General features: G+C 46.8%; 1 long non-coding RNA gene across 1 annotated transcript in view; it reads right to left on the bottom strand.

Annotated features, from left to right (window-relative positions):
* The window catches only part of LOC122942530, a 30,024-nt gene extending 14,298 nt beyond the window's left edge, over nucleotides 1–15,726 (bottom strand). The window contains exon 1 of the long non-coding RNA XR_006390581.1: nucleotides 15,621–15,726. This is a non-coding gene — a long non-coding RNA (uncharacterized LOC122942530). The remainder of the gene's footprint in view (nucleotides 1–15,620) is intronic.
* Nucleotides 15,727–15,949: the final 223 nt, after the last annotated feature.

The following is a 15,949-nucleotide window of genomic DNA, read 5'->3' as shown; positions in this document are numbered from 1 at the left end:
TATTCACATGAGACTGTATGGAGGAAGGGCTGAGGAATAATAATTTATGAGGACACTAAATGGAGGAATATGGCTACAGGGGGCATTATAAATACTGGGGGTACTTCCGGGTGAGCATTATAAGAGTGAGGGCTATTATAAATACTGGGGGCACTGTAGGGGCATTTTAAATCCAGATGTTATTATTACTGGGGGCTCTATACGAGAGAGAGACTTATAGATCTGCCTTATTTCTACTAAGAGCACTGTGGGGGCCTGATTACTAATGATGGATCTGTACTGGGGGAACAATAGGGGGGGCTTATTTCTATTGGAGGCTCTGTAAGGGCATTATTAATGGGGGCACTCTGTAAGGGCTCTTCTACTAATGGGGGCACTCTTGGGGAGCATTATTACTGTTGGGGGCACTGTAGGGGGGCAGTATTACTAATGAGGGCACTCTAGAAGGGAATTACTATTGGTGGGACTTTGAGGAGCACTATTACTATGGGGCACTATTATTTCTTCAGGATAGTATTTGGGTGTATTGGGGGGGCACAGCGAGCAGCAGGATAACACTGTTGGGACTCCAGGTTGGGGGATGATGATGGAAAAGTGAGGAACCCAAGATGTCTGTGTGTCCCACTCTACAGAGACAAGGCACGGCTGAAAGACGTTGTCTGGACCAAACGCAGAAGATGATGACAGAGAAGATCTACATCAGAGGAGACGTCTCCTGGGAGGCACTGGATGTGAGAGGTATATGCTGCTATATAGCAAGTACAGTAAAATATCTTCAGTGCTAGTGTTTGCGGGGAGGGGGTTCGTTTGTCGACTTGCAGAATTGGGACATATGCATTGGGGCTTGGGCCCCGGATCTTTTGAAATCCTAACAATGCCCCTGGCTCTAGGACCATTACTGAAGCCCACAGTATTTGTAAAACCCCATAAAAGTGACTTTATTGCATTTATTTGCTTCTGGAAAGTGTGAATCTCCATCAGTTGCAGCACTGTGGCAAAATAGGGGTTAATCAGCCATCTTGGATTTGTTCTTCACATACTGAGGGACGGGAAACAAACAGCCCACCTCCACAGAGGAACCATCCTTGCAGCAGGAGGAACTAAAGTGTTGAGTGCAAGTTCTCAGGAGTACAAAGAAACTGACTGTACCCCTACAGGAAGTGAAAGCAGCAGCCATCTTGGAGAAGGGAAAAATACAGTTCCAACTTCACTGGATCCTGAGAGTCAGCCCAGAAGGTCTGAGTGAGTACAGTTTGGGAAATTAACCTTAATAAGGACTCTTTGGGACTAAAATCTGACGTACCGAGCACCATACTCTATATCAAGCTGGTGCTGCGACTCTTAAAGGGCCAGACGCCTATGCAGCGACCGGGCCACAGGGGCAACACGTGAGCTACGGTGGGCCAATGGGGGTGGTAGTAGTTTTACTCACGGTTAGCAGCGCTCCCTGGGCAGGCGTGCAGTGAAGGGAAGGACAGCACCAGTTCCTTCAGGCACTCTCTGTTTGTCCAGGGATTCCCGCCAGATGGTGTATGAGATGCCGAGTGGAATGGGTTTTTGTTAAGGTGCTTTGGCGATAGGGTCCCTGGTGTGGAGTCCAAACCATGTGTGAAGTTCAACAGCAGCTTTACTTAAATGAACATTTCTTCAACAGTTTACAGACTTTATCTTGGTTCCAGCATGCGTTAGCATTAACTGTGGCAGGTTAACAAACTCAACTATGCTACATCTGTTGCTCTATGGCTCTGCTGTGCTGACAGGCTCAAATGGAATCTTTGACTTTTGCTTTAGGCCGAATGCACATGGCCGTGGATGGTCCGTGGTATCCCGGCCTGGCATCCTGCTGAGAGCAGGAGCGCATGGAGTCATTGGTTGCTATGGCGTTGTGCGCTTCATTCCGCCGCAGTACAGTAATACACTGGTATGATCTATACGAGTATATTACTGTAGTGCAGCAGCAGCATGAAGCGCACGGCGTCATAGCAACCAATGACGCCGTGCGCTCCTGCTGTCAGCAGGAATCCAGGCCGGGATACCACGGACCATACACGGCCGTGTGTATTTGGCCTTAGGCTGCAACTTCTCTCTCTCTGTAGTCCGACTCTAAATGAATACCAAGGAACTTGTCTTCCTGGCTTCAGAGGCTCCAAGCTGTGACCTCCACATACAGCTTAGAGCTAAAGGTGCTCTAGCTGGCCCAGGCAGGACCCGTCTAGCAGGGACATGGACCCACTTCCTCCCCTGACGGGGCGATTCGCAACTAACTAATCTCCTTCTCTCCTTAGAGAGGGAGTTTAGAATGAAAAGAGGGATTCCATCCTATGCACCATTAGCACTGCCATGTTTGTTGCCATCTCTGGTGAATCAGGCACATTACATCTGAACATAACCTTTAGGCCTCCTGCACACAAACGTGTGCGCCCCGTGGTTGTGCTGCGGGCCGCAATGCGCGAACACCATCCGTGGGGCAGCTGCAGCGGATCGTGAACCCATTCACTTTAATGGGTCCGCGATCCGGCCGTTCCGCAAACAGATAGGACATGTTCTATTTTTTTGCGTAACGGAAGTACGGGACGAAACCCCACGGAAGTTCCGTTCTGTGCTTCCGTTTCGCATCTCTGGATTTGCGGACCCATTGAAGTGAATGGGTCCGCATCCGTGATGAACAGTGCTCGTGTATTGCTAATCCGCAAATGCGGTCCGCAATACGGTAACGGGAAGCACACGATCGTGTGCAGGAGGCCTTACTTAATCACTTGGCTCAGAGTCATCAGTACAGTTCATTTATATGGTAACAATGATATCTTAACTGTAATCCTTGTAACAGGCTTGACAATGGGTTACTTTAAGATCGTACTTTAATAGGCAGGAAAGGTTCTTTCTTATATCTGTCTACATTATGTCCACATTCTAACAGGGCGGTCTCCCCAACGGCAGGCAAAAGCCTCTGCTCCATTATTTGTACAGGATGCTTTCATATACTCTGATCCACAGTGTCCATAGAGGAATGTGGTAATACACAACTTTGCACCTAGTCTTCCGGGTGTGTCCAGGTGCTTTAGGCTACTCCCGGTCACCGATGCTTGTGGAGCCCATAAGCTAATGCTTCTTCTACCTCCACTAGACTTACTCTTGATCCATACATTGACTCTTGTCTGTGCTAGGTAGCTATAAGGATTTAGTCCACACTCCCAAAGCTTGATCAGGGCCAAGGGGTTAATGTGGCAGCTACATCTTGGACTTTTGCTGTTCTGCCCTGCCTAGGCACACCCTCAGATATATAAATAGATATATATACACCTAGGGGTGAAAAAAGGTAAAGACACTAAGGCTAGGTTCACACCTGAGCGTTTTACAGCACGTTCCTACGCGCTGTAAAACGCTTAACAGGCAAAAATCAATGTTTCCCTAGGGGCATGGTCCTCACTTGAGCGTTTTACAGCGCGTACGGACGCGCTGTAAAACGCCCTATGCCCCAAGAAGTACAGGAGCTTCTTTGGGGCGTATTGTGGCAGTTTTTCATTGGATGCCTCTGTGGTTAATCACACAAAAACGTCCCAAAATACACCTCAAAAACGCCTGATAAAAACGCCCTGTAAAAAGCACTTATCGAATACGCTCAGGTGTGAACCCAGCCTGCTATGAGGAATTAAAGCTTGATACAACAATACATTTGATATACCTATGCCCAAAGTTTTACAGGGGCCCACAACCATCACTGAGTGGGACACTGCACCTACACAGTGGTGGTTGCCCATAGCAATGCAACACAAAAAGTGTGTAAAGCTGCATTTAACTTGCATTATATTGAAAGACTGTCATTGCCATGTCTGAACAAGGAAATAGTGAGCAGCCTGACCCTAGCAGGTTCCCAACAACAGCCGCAGCTAGCGCATCACCAGCCACTGCAGCACCAAGCATCATGCCCTTAGCAATGCCTTATTTTCTAGGAGCACTTTGGTTCCCACGATATGCTGGGGAAGCTCATACGTTAAGAGAATTTAAAGATTTTTTTTTAATGTATTCAGATTGTACTCTATGTCAGCAGAACAATAAATGGAAATCCTCATTGCACAATTGGAAGATGCTGCCCTCAGAGAAGTGAAATCCTGGCCAAGCTCAGAGAAAAGAACAGTGGAGTAGATATTTTAATGACTCCACGCCACTTTTGAACCCGGGACTGTGTCAGAGGTCAAGATGAGATTCTTCAGCAAGAGACAGCAGCCTGGTGAGTCACTCAGACTTTTCATTATCCTTACAGGAAGCCTTGAGAGCTGGTATTCAGGTAGACCTCAGTGAAGCAGAGGATAAAGATAAAACGCTAAGAAAGCAATTCATTGAAGGTGTTAGGACAGAAACCCTAAAGAGCCAGTTAAAGATATTAACTGCACATCACCCAAGTTCTACCTTCCTAGACTTCAAAGAGCTAGCTATCCGTATTCTGGGGAAAGACCCACAACCAGAGCCTGCTAGGCCTGCTGAAATGTCTGTGAATTAGCCTTTTACATCTCAGAAACATTACCCTATAGTTAGTCAGAAAGCTGCGGTTCCTGATGCAGTTGGTGCCCTGACAGATCAAGTCAAACTTTCTATCCAAAAGTCTGGAGAAAGTATGCCGAAAACTGTGGGAGAAACCCCTATTGCTGGAGGATGAGATACTGTTACCAAGGAAATATTTCCCTCCTGATGACAAAGAGACTTATCCCAGAAACCCTGGTCAACGCCCCACTGACCACTTTAATGAGCAAAAGTGACCTATTTGTAGATACTGTCACAAGCAAGGCCATACAGAAAGGATGTGCTGCCAGTTTAAAAGGTTGACCCCCGTGGCCAAAGACCACCCCTTGGGAGTTAGAACAGTAGGTCCAGAAGATCCTAGGTGGATGCCCAGATATTTAGGACCCTGTTTAGAAGTAGTTCTTCGAATCAATGGGGTTCCCTTTGTTGCGTTATTGGACACCGGGTCTCAAGTCACAACTATTTGACAGACTGCATTTGAGAAATACTGGGAGCATGACCAGCTGACACAGCCACCTGAATCCTGGCGGAGCATTATAGCCAGCAATGGCAAACCCGTCCCAGTGCATGGTTACTAGGAGCCAACTCTTCAAGTGGGAGGAACCACACTACCCCAACAAGGCATAATTGTTTTGCAAGTCGGGGAAGATAACAACCCTCCAGTAGTCCTAGGAATGAACATCCTTAGGAACTGTTATACTGAAATGCTTGACACAAGTCCATGCCTACCGCTTCACTGACCTCAAAAAAGGTGATACAACAGACCATCCGTGTATTAAGTGCACAACAGAAATTTAGTAATGAGAATGGAGAGATTTGACATGCTCGCAACCAGTGATCCTGAAATCCTGAAACCCAATACTGAAACACTCCTATGGTGCCGAGCTGCTCTTAGAATCCAAGGTCAAGACTACCGGACATTGATAGAACCCATAAACCTGGAAGACCATCCTCTAGTCCGAGCTGCAAGAAGCCTAGTGACCATTTCCCAAGGTAAAGTGTCAATTAGTCTCCTGAACTTAAGTAGTAGCAGTATAAGCTTGACCAAGCACTACCCTGTTGCGCAGCTGTTCCACGTTACTTTTTAAGATGTTATTAGTGTACCAGCAGCTACAACTGGATATTCTACTCAGAAGCTGAATACTCAAGATCATACCCCAAATACATTTATGTGGAAAGAACTCCATGTGGAAGATACTTCTACACCTGAGGAACAAATTGAAGGAGTCTTAAAAGTCATGAAAGAACATCATCAAGCCTTTAGTAAACATCTTTCAGATTATGGAGAGGTCAGTGTAATCAAGCACACAATCCCTACCTGTTCACACCCTCTAATTAAAGAAAGGTACCAGCCTATACCACTAACTATGTATCAGTCTGGGAAAAAGATGATCCAGGAGATAAGGATTCATAAATCATTAAAGACAGCCATAGTCCATGGGCTGCACCTCTAGTTCTTGTGCCCGGAAGAAAGATGGGAACATTCGATTCTCTGTAGACTACAGGAAAATTAATCAAATTACGCACAAGGATTTTTCCCTGTATATGGAATCATTCATTTCAATGGTTCCGCAAAAAAAAACACGGAATGTACTCCGTATGCATTCCATTTTCGCATTTCAGTTTTTGTGTTCCGTTGAAAGATAGAAAATGTCCTATTATTGCCCGTAAATCACGTTCCATGGCTCCATTCAAGTCAATGGGTCCGCAAAAAAAAAAAAATCGGAACACATACGGAAATGCATCCATATGTCTTCCGTATCTGTTCTGTTTTTGCGGAACCATCTATTGAAAATGTTATGCCCAGCCCAATTTTTTCTATGTAATTACTGTATACGGAAAAACGGAACAGAAACGGTAACATAACGGAAACAAAAAAACTGAACAACAGATCCGTGAAAAAAAAAAAAAAAAAGACAGCAAAACACAGAAAAAGCCATATGATCGTGTGAAAGAGGACTTAGGATGATCAGCTTACTTTTCCACTCTGGATTTAACCAGTGGGTACTGGCAGGTACCCATGGCTCCTGAAGATCGTGAAAAACAGCATTTACTACCACTATTGGCCTATTTAACTACATGCCCTTCGGGCTTTGCAATGCACCTGGAACTTTCCAGACTAATGGAACGCTGTTTACGCCACAAGAACTTTGAAACTGTCTTGCTATACTTGGATGATGTTATCATCTACTCTGAATCCTATGACGACCACTTAAAACATCTTCCAAAAGTTTTTCAGGTCTGTATCAAGCACGGACTCGAGATCAAACCCTCTAAGTGCTACCTACTGAAACCAGAAGTCAAGTAGCTGGAACATATTGTAAGTTCTGAAGGTGTCAAGCCACAATCCAGAGAAGATAGCTGCAGTCCAGTTTTGGCCCACTCCTACCACAGTAAAAGAGGTGAGAAGTTTTCTTAGTTTTGCAGGATACTACAGACGCTTCATCCCTCACTGCCTAGATTGCTGAACCGATACAAGAACTCCTGAGAGGACATCCCAAGAAGTACCAGAAAGCCCAGATACCAATCGAATGGAATGAAGACAAAGAAATCGCTTTCCAACTCCTCAAGAAGTTGACTAAACCCCCTGTCTTAGGCTATCCAGATTACCAATAGCGTTGAGCACGAATATTCAAATCAAGAATATTTATCTTGATTATCGCAACTTTGAGAATTCGCAAATATTTCGAATATAGTGCTATGTATTCGCTATATCAAATATTCAACATTTTTTAACATCTGAAAACATGATTCCTCCCTGCTTCTTGCTTGTGGGCCACTGAGTCATTGTCCCACAAGCAACTTAAGCAGGGAGGAATCATATTTTCAGATGTTAGAAAATGATGAATATTCGATATAGCGAATATATATCTATATATTCAATATAGTCCTATATATTCGTTTTTTTTTTTTTTATATTCGTCATATTTTTTCCTTCTTAAGTCATGATTCCCTCCTGATTAAGTTGCTTGTGGGCCAATGACTAATTGGCCTACAAGAAAGAAGCAGGGAGAAATCATGTGTTTAGATTGAAAAAATGATGAATATTCTAAAAACTAATATATAGCACTATATTCTAAATAGTACTATATATACGTTTTTTTTTAGAATATTCATCATTTTTTTTTCCATCTGAAGTCATGATTCCTCCCTGCTTAAATTGCTTGTGGGACAATGACTGTTCACATTAGATGGAAAAAAATGACGAATAGTCTAAAAAACGAATATATAGCACTATATTGTATAGTGTTATATATTAATTTTTTACCCACTTCGCATTACGCAATTTTTACATTACAGGTTTTTCGCAATCGCGAAATAATCTCGAATACGAATATTCTACCACATATTCATGAAATATCGCAAATTCGAATATGGGACCTGCCGCTCATCACTAATTACCAACAGCCATTCCATCTCTACACCGATGTTAGTAAGAAAGGCCTGAGAGCTGTCCTGTCTCAACTGCAAGAAGGAAAGGAGAGAGTAATTGCTTATGCCAGCAGATCTCTTATAGGGTTTCTGTCACCTGAAAAATGGGTATTAAGCTGGCTGACATTAGCTGCCACAGTTATTGAGAAAAACAAACTTTTATAATATGCTAATTAGCCTCTAGGAGCAGGGTGGGGCTATGTTCTGCAACCATTATGCTTTATGCCCATACTCATTCCCTGTGAGCCTCCTGAGAAGTTTCCTTTTTGTTTACATTATGGACTATACTGGTCTTTACTGTCCGCTGTGCCAGGTCAGTGGCCTCAGATCCCCAGTTACAAGAGAAACTACGGCCCTTGTTACCCAAGCTATATTGTGATGCTCCTGATGTATATGCTTAACCCAATTCTCTTGCCGCCAAAGAAGAGAAAACACAAGAATGGGGTAATGGTACTGTGTATATACATGCATGATCTTTTTATATTTTCCAGGTGACGCATCATCGTGGAAAGAGTGCACCGAGGGCGGCTTACATTAAAGTAGGAGGGGGTGCAGTGTCCTGAAACACACTGCTTAATATTGTGTTTCATGTAAAACGTCACGTGCCAGAGGCTCAAGGCAGACCTTCGGGACGTCAAGCAAACAGGACACAGGCAAAACAGACCAAGCACATGAAAGTAAGTAGGATAGGCAATAGTGGTAGCACTACCACAGAACCAAGTGCACTGGCAGACTAGAGGCAAAACCCAGAGGGCGAGGAACCAGCGAGTCCCGTTCTTTACAGAGCCCCTGGTGGTGGGGATGAACTGGGCCAAGGGCTCACTTGTTGCACTTCCAGGAAGGACCCGGTACACTTGGCCCCTACCTGCAAAGAACCATGCTGGTGCAAGCACTGGAACCCATACAAACACAGCACATGGATCAGACAACAAGACAAACGGGATCAGCACAGAAGCAGGTACCTGGACCCCAAGTGGAATGGAAGCATGGCGGTCTCAGGCAGAGCTGCACACAGAGTGGATCCAGACAGAGAACAGGTACAGAAGAACAGGCATGGACAAGGATAACAACATCAACATCATCACAGGACAGGTACAGAAGATCAGACAAGGACACAACATCAATGCTTTACCAGACAACACCACAAACAAGGGCAGATGGCAAAAACCCCTGGGTCAGCAGCAAGGGGCTACACCTTGTAAGACACAAGACAGACTGACCCCAAGCCCAACAGCTCACAGATAGAAATAGCTGCCTAACGAGGGCACCTGAGAAACCACACCGAGAAACAGATCAGGGAACGTTAACCCCACGAGAACAGAAGTACCAGAACCACAGAACACACAGGCTGCAGTACAGGATGTTGCCCCTGACAACCAGCACACATGAAGTCCACCGCAGCCAGTACACCAGAGCACAAACAACCCGTGTGTCACAGTGAAAAACAAAACAGCATCCATATTCAGACCCTGTTCACACCCAAGGCCGCTGCCAGCACACATCGCAGAACCAGCACGCATGGGAACACCCACAACCAGTACACAAAGCACATTCAGCCTGCATGGCACCAGAGACAGGAACCGCAGATATGCAGACACGGAAGCCACAAACACAGGCCACAGTTTACACACACCACCGCATCCAGCACGCAGTCCCAAGCAACCAGCATAAACAGGTCTAGGCCTGCAGCCAGTACGCAAGGGAGCATGCAGCCAGCCTACACGGCCAAAACGGTCACAGAGAACCGCACTGCGACATAAAATGTGCTTTTGCCCGAATTCCTATAAAGTTGCATAGGGAGGGGGAGGTTCTAACAAACCTCCCAGGGCTGACTCCACCCTGGTCTCTGAGAAGAAGAAGGAGGAGAGTGTGATGTCTGAGGGAAAGCTGCACCTAGGGCTGCTGTAAACGATTATATTTGATGATTAATCAAGTAATCTAATAAGAAAGAATTAATTAATAGACTGTTTTACTTAATAAAAACTCATCAGACCCCCTGCCATCAGTCCCCAACACCCTTTGTTCCCCCCTGTGTGATCAGCCCCCCCCACCCCAGTGCCTTCACCTCTCCCCCACCCCAGTGCCTTCACCTCTCCCCCACCCCAGTGCCTTCACCTCTCCCCCACCCCAGTGCCTTCACCTCTCCCCCACCCCAGTGCCTTCCCCTCTCCCCCACCCAGTGCCTTCCCCTCTCCCCCACCCCAGTGCCTTCCCCTCTCCTCCACCCCAGTGCCTTCCCCTCTCCTCCACCCCAGTGCCTTCCCCTCTCCTCCACCCCAGTGCCTTCCCCTCTCCTCCACCCCAGTGCCTTCCCCTCTCCTCCACCCCAGTGCCTTCCCCTCTCCTCCACCCCAGTGCCTTCCCCTCTCCTCCACCCCAGTGCCTTCCCCTCTCCTCCACCCCAGTGCCTTCCCCTCTCCTCCACCCCAGTGCCTTCCCCTCTCCTCCACCCCAGTGCCTTCCCCTCTCCTCCACCCCAGTGCCTTCACCTCTCCTCCACCCCAGTGCCTTCACCTCTCCTCCACCCCAGTGCCTTCACCTCTCCTCCACCCCAGTGCCTTCACCTCTCCTCCACCCCAGTGCCTTCACCTCTCCTCCACCCCAGTGCCTTCACCTCTCCTCCACCCCAGTGCCTTCACCTCTCCTCCACCCCAGTGCCTTCACCTCTCCTCCACCCCAGTGCCTTCACCTCTCCTCCACCCCAGTGCCTTCACCTCTCCTCCACCCCAGTGCCTTCAGCTCTCCTCCACCCCAGTGCCTTCAGCTCTCCTCCACCCCAGTGCCTTCAGCTCTCCTCCACCCCAGTGCCTTCTGATTGGAGCCCCAGCAGTGTAAACCTGGGGCTCCGATCGGTTACTATGGCAGCCAGGACGCTACTGCTGCCATAGTTGGCTTGATGCTGCTGTGTAAAGTCCTATTCACCCTGATAGCGCTCTGTTAGTGAGAACAAGGGATGAAAAGATCCCAGGTTCTAGCCCCTAAGGGGGAAAATAGTTATTAAATAAAAAGTAAAATAATAATAAATAAATAAATAAATAATAAAAATATAAAATTTAAATCACCTCCTTTCCTAATTTTACATATAAAATATAAAAACAATAAATATTACATCACCACACCCCAAAAAGTGCAAACTATTAAAATATTTAAAAATATCTCCTATGCGATGAACGGCATAACAGAAAAAAAAATAATTTAACGTGCAATTTGCCATTTTTTTGTCACCTTGTCCCGACAAAAATTAGGTTAGGACTGTTCTTTTATGGTCCAGACGTTCCATAAAATCTGAAATGCACGCGGCTTTTTTGGCGTTTTATTTTTTTCACGTGGTATAGAGTATCGCAATACTTTTTTATGGTATCGAAATAGAGTTAAAATTTTGGAATCGTGACAACCCTATGTTTTTTTTTATTATACTGTAATTATATGTATTTTAAATTTGGCAACTAACAATTTAGATTTGGCTCCTAAATTATTCATGTTGGGAGCCAATGGCTCCTTGATATTTTTTTTTGTCTGGAGCCCTGCTGTAGTGTAGTACAAGTCACTTGAGGTTACTTTTGGAGAGTTATCTAAACTCCAGAGTTAGTTCCATGTACCAGCCCATAGAAGGGAAAGATTATAGAAGATCCAGGCAACCCAGAGAGGGAGTGAGAATATTGGCAAAGGAAGGTAATTGTCGTTTATCAGGCTGCATCTGGTGGAGAGATTCTAAGCTACTGGCTGACCACCATAACCAAAGACAGAAAGGCCACCTGTCAGGAGATATTATTCCTAGAGAGGATACAGAAGTATATGACTATACAGTACAGCAGACATGGTACATCCCTCCAGCCTGGAGAAACAAGGGATTGATTATTATAGAAAACTACCCCTTATGCAACTTTTGGAAACTAACCTGAAACATTGCAGTAGCTGCCTTGCTGTAAATGACTTTTGCGCACATTGATGACCTTTGAAACCAGCTTCAGTAAAGTTCTGGGAGTTAGTTAAGAGAACTGCTCTCCTTACTGTGCAAACTTATCAACTATTTGCACTAGAGTTGTTGCGATACCAAATTTTTGATTCGGTTTCGATACCATGAAAAAGTATTGCGATACTGAATACCATTCGATACCACGCGAAAAAAATAAACAAAAAAAGCCAAAATGCACTTTTAAAAATGCCGAATCGCGCAGTTTTTATTTATTTTTTTCTGTTCCGGCATTCACCACCTAGATTTTCTTTTATATTTTAATAGTTTGGACTTTTCTGATGTGGCGATATGTAATATGTTTATTATTTATATATTTTATATGTGAAATTGGGAAAAGGGAGTGATTTATACTTCATATTTTGGTGGGGGTTTTTTTTTACACTTTTTATTTAATAACTAATTCCCCCCTTAGGGGCTAGAACCTGGGATCTTTCATCCCTTGTCCTATTCAGCCTGATAGATCTCTATCAGGGTGAATAGGACTTCACACTGTCCCTGCTGCTCTGTGCTTTGTGCACAAGGCATCAGGGATGTTACCATGGCAACCAGGGCTTCTGTTAGCGTCCTGGCTGCCATGGTAACCGATCGGAGCCCCAGGCTTACACAGCTGGGGTTCCGATCAGAAGCTGCCACTGCACCACCAATGAGGGGGAGGGGAGAGGACCCTGTGCCCACTGTCACCAATGATTCTGGGGGGTTGAGAGGGGCCGGCGCACTGTGCCACCAATGATTTTAATGGGATGGGGGGTTGAGGGGGGGCACACTGCACCACCAATGATAATTACCCCTTAATACAGGAGGCGGGTACTGGCAGATCAGCGGCAGTTAACCCCTTAGGTGCCGCACCTGAGGGGTTAACTGCCGCTGATCGCAGCTCCCTGTCAGGGGCAGGGTGCCGGCAATGCGATTCTGCTGCCGGCACCCGCCTCCTGTATTGTGTTAAAGACTGACTATATGGGACTCCAGACTTTGACTATTAGGTTACACAGAGCGGCGCCCAGCGATGTCCCAGCACTCACCATTAGTCCTGGGCGCCGCTCCGTTCGCCCGCAGTGCCCCATTACTGTCTCCTCTCCTGCTCCACATGCTGCTGATTACTATCGGAGCGATGGGAGGAGACATCAGCTTCACTAGTGGGCGTTCCTTCTCCCTGGCTGTAGCGCTGTCCAATCGCAGCGCAGGGAGAAGGAACGCCCACTAGTGAAGCTGATGTCTCCTCCCATCACTCCGATAGTAATCAGCAGCATGTGGAGCAGGAGAGGAGATAGTAATGGGGCACTGTGGGCAAACGGAGCGGCGCCCAGGACTAATGGTGAGTGCTGAGACATCGCTGGGCGCCGCTCTGTGTGGGAAATGGGAATAGTCCCATCATTGGTGGCGCAGTGCGCCCGCCCCTCCTCCGCCCCTCTCTTCTCATTGGTGGCGCAGTGCGACCGCCCCTCTCTTCTCATTGGTGGCAGCGGCAGCAGCACAGGGGGGAGGGAGGAGGACTGCTTCCTTCTCCTCGTGCTGCTGAGAGAACATGAGCGCACCGATAGCAGCACGCTAATGTTCAGAGATACTAGACTGCGCAGAAGCGCAGCCCAGTATCGAAAAAACTAAAATCCTGGTATCGTATCGATACCGGGACAAAAGTATTGATTGGGTATCGAAATTTCGATACCCGCAACAACCCTAATTTGCACCCAAGGGTGCTGGCATTACGAACACCGGGAACCCTGCCTCCCCTGTACCTTAAAACCACACCACCAAGGTCACCTCAATCACCATCTGGCGGGAGTTCTGGATAACAGAGTGTGCCCTGAAGGAACTGGTGCTCTCCTTCCATTCACTGCACGTCGGCCCAGGAAGCTCTACAGAACTGTCTTCTATATAACTCCTGGATATGTCTTCCATATAACGTCCCCTTCTCCAGTCCACGTCTGTGAGATCTCCTGGATATGTCTTCTATATATAACGCCCCCTCCTCCAGTCCACGTCTGTGAGATCTCCTGGATATGTCTTCTATATAACGCCCCTCCTCCAGTCCACGTCTCTGAGATCTCCTGGATAAGTCTTCTATATAACACCCCCCTGCTCCAGTCCACGTCTCTGAGATCTCCTGGATATGTCTTCTATATAACACCCCCCTGCTCCAGTCCACGTCTCTGAGATCTCCTGGATATGTCTTCTATATAACGTCCCCTCCTCCAGTCCACGTCTCTGAGATCTCCGGGATATATCTTCTATATAACGTCCCCTCCTCCAGTCCACGTCTCTGAGATCTCCTGGATATATCTTCTATATAACACCCCCCTGCTCCAGTCCACATCTCTGAGATCTCCTGGATATGTCTTCTATGTAACGCCCCCTCCTCCAGTCCACTTGTCTGACATCTCCTGGATATATCTTCTATATAACGTCCCCTCCTCCAGTCCACGTCTCTGAGATCTCCTGGATATGTCTTCTATATAACTCCCCCTCCTCCAGTCCACATCTCTGAGATCTCCTGGATATGTCTTCTATATAACGCCCCCTGCTCCAGTTCACGTCTCTGAGATCTCCTGGATATGTCTTCTATATAACGCCCCCTGCTCCAGTCCACGTCTCTGAGATCTCCTGGATATGTCTTCTATATAACGCCCCCTCCTCCAGTCCACGTCTCTGAGATCTCCTGGATAAGTCTTCTATATAACACCCCCTCCTCCAGTCCACGTCTCTGAGATCTCCTGGATATGTCTTCTATATAACGCCCCCTCCTCCAGTCCACGTCTCTGAGATCTCCTGGATATGTCTTCTATATAACACCCCCTCCTCCAGTCCACGTCTCTGAGATCTCCTGGATATGTCTTCTATATAACACCCCCTCCTCCAGTCCACATCTCTGAGATCTCCTGGATATGTCTTCTATATAACGACCCCTGTCCCAGTCCACGTCTCTGAGATCTCCTGGATATGTCTTCTACATAACTCCCCCTGCTCCAGTCCACGTCTCTGAGATCTCCTGGATATGTCTTCTATATAACACCCCCTGCTCCAGTCTATGTCTCTGAGATCTCCTGGATATGTCTTCTACATAACTCCCCCTGCTCCAGTCCACGTCTCTGAGATCTCCTGGATATGTCTTCTATATAATGCCCCCTCCTCCAGTCCACGTCTCTGAGATCTCCTGGATATGTCTTCTATATAACGCCCCCTCCTCCAGTCCACGTCTCTGAGATCTCCTGGATATGTCTTCTATATAACGCCCCCTCCTCCAGTCCACGTCTCTGAGATCTCCTGGATATGTCTTCTATATAACGCCCCCTGCTCCAGGCTTTTGTTGCACCTGAGGAAGGTCTTGTATACTAGAATCAACCTCTTGTGATTTGTATTTTATGTTATCTTTAAGCTGGTGTCCTGCCCCAGAAGCTGCGTCTTTACCTCCTGCTTCATGTTCTCTGGAGTTTGTAGATTAGGCTGAGTTCACACTTCAGTTATTTGATCAGTTATTTCCATCAGTTATTGTGAGCCAAAACCTGGTGCGGGAGAAAAACACAGAACAGGTGCAGATCTTCCCATTACACCGGATCTCTGAGTCGCTTCACTGCTGGTCTGGGCTCAATAACTGAAGGAAATAACTGAAGTGTGAACTTGGCCTTAAGGGCGGATGAAGCTGTGTATCTCTGTGGCTGTGGAGCCTTATATGTGTGGATGTGACGAGTGTTCCACTTACCTGGGGGCAGGCGTGTCCTCCTCTGACAACCCTTCACTATGGAGCCTCCTGGGCTGTAATTCACCATGTACAGGAGTCAGGCTCCAGGCTGTGCTGCAGGAGAAGGTACAGGACCTGTGATGATGTCATGACCATGTGATCATGTGTGGGAGGAGTCAGGCTCCAGGCTGTGCTGTAGGAGGGTACAGGACCTGTGATGACGTCTGGCCATGTGATCAGGTCTGGGTGGAGTCAGGCTGTGCTGCAGGAGAAGGTATAGGACCTGTGATGATGTCATAACCATGTGATCGTGTGTGGGAGGAGTCATGCAGATCACATGACCATGATTA

Source organism: Bufo gargarizans, chromosome 6, assembly GCF_014858855.1.
Source record: "Bufo gargarizans isolate SCDJY-AF-19 chromosome 6, ASM1485885v1, whole genome shotgun sequence".
In the NCBI taxonomy this organism is placed as follows: Eukaryota; Metazoa; Chordata; class Amphibia; order Anura; family Bufonidae; genus Bufo; species Bufo gargarizans.
Note: the sequence above shows the minus strand (reverse complement) of the source record. Positions and strands in the feature narration are given on the sequence as shown.